Source organism: Pyxicephalus adspersus, chromosome 9, assembly GCF_032062135.1.
Source record: "Pyxicephalus adspersus chromosome 9, UCB_Pads_2.0, whole genome shotgun sequence".
NCBI classification, from domain to species: Eukaryota; Metazoa; Chordata; class Amphibia; order Anura; family Pyxicephalidae; genus Pyxicephalus; species Pyxicephalus adspersus.
Window position 1 is genome coordinate 65361605 of NC_092866.1, and position 963 is coordinate 65362567.

At 44.7% G+C, this 963-nt stretch overlaps 1 protein-coding gene across 1 annotated transcript in view; it reads left to right on the forward strand.

The window, feature by feature from the left end:
* Positions 1–556: 556 nt before the first annotated feature.
* The window catches only part of STK33 (serine/threonine kinase 33), a 37557-nt gene continuing 37150 nt past the window's right edge, over positions 557–963 (forward strand). Inside the window, exon 1 of the mRNA XM_072422352.1 lies at positions 557–692. The gene's annotated coding sequence lies outside the window, so the exon portion shown is untranslated. The remainder of the gene's footprint in view (positions 693–963) is intronic.

Here is a 963-nt window from a genome sequence, read left to right on the forward strand (position 1 = left end):
CTTCATTCATAAATACACCTGGGCAGATTTACTAAGAGAGTTTGCAGAAATATTCTCTATATTCACCCATTGATTCATTTTAGTAAGTTGATATTTTTGTAACATTAAAGCAAAGTAATTACAAATGATGAGAACTTCGCTTGGCTTTGTAATGTATACATCCTGTCCTTATTAATGGGAAAAATTAACATTTAAGTCTTTTTTTTTTTTTTAAATGTTGCTGTTTCTAATATTCATATTATGTCTAAACCTCCCCTTTAGTACCTGCATTAGATACGTTTTTTGCCATGGCTAACCATACATTCCACAATCGCATAGCAAAGTTCATTTTTTCCCTTGGACTAAAAATTAGTAATAAATAGAGCGATATAGAATAATATAGCGCCACCCTAGAAGGTGGAGGAGCTCACAGGTGACTGATCATTAAAGTGAATCAAGCGAGAACGCTTCACACTTCTCAGCCCCGCCCCCATCTCAAGATTGGACCCCTGAGCTGTCTGTTTCCGCCCCACAGCATTGGATTGGGCAGTAAGGACAGATCATTCCTCGTCCGTGTCGGGGATTGGAGGAGGTTGGAGCCGGCCGGACACCGTACCCCCGGCTCTCGGGTACTCAATTGGAAACTTCGGGGAAGCTGCATAGAAACCGGGGCACCCGCCTGTGACCCCACACCGGACCGGGGCTGGCTGACGGTAAGCAGGAAAGGTGCGGGAAGGACGAGCGAAAGGGCAGGGAGAAGGTCCTGGGTCTGCGTTCTCCGGTTGTCATGGCAACCCATAGCTGGATACAGAAAGAAGTAGCACGTGACCCAAGGAAACTCTTTGCAAACCACGTGACCCCGCGGTTGATACAATGTAACCGAGAGAGATAAAGGAACCGTACACCGGGAATACCGCCATATATTTATATGTACAGGTTATCTGTATTGGATTATACACACTGCATGGAGTTTGTGAATTTAGG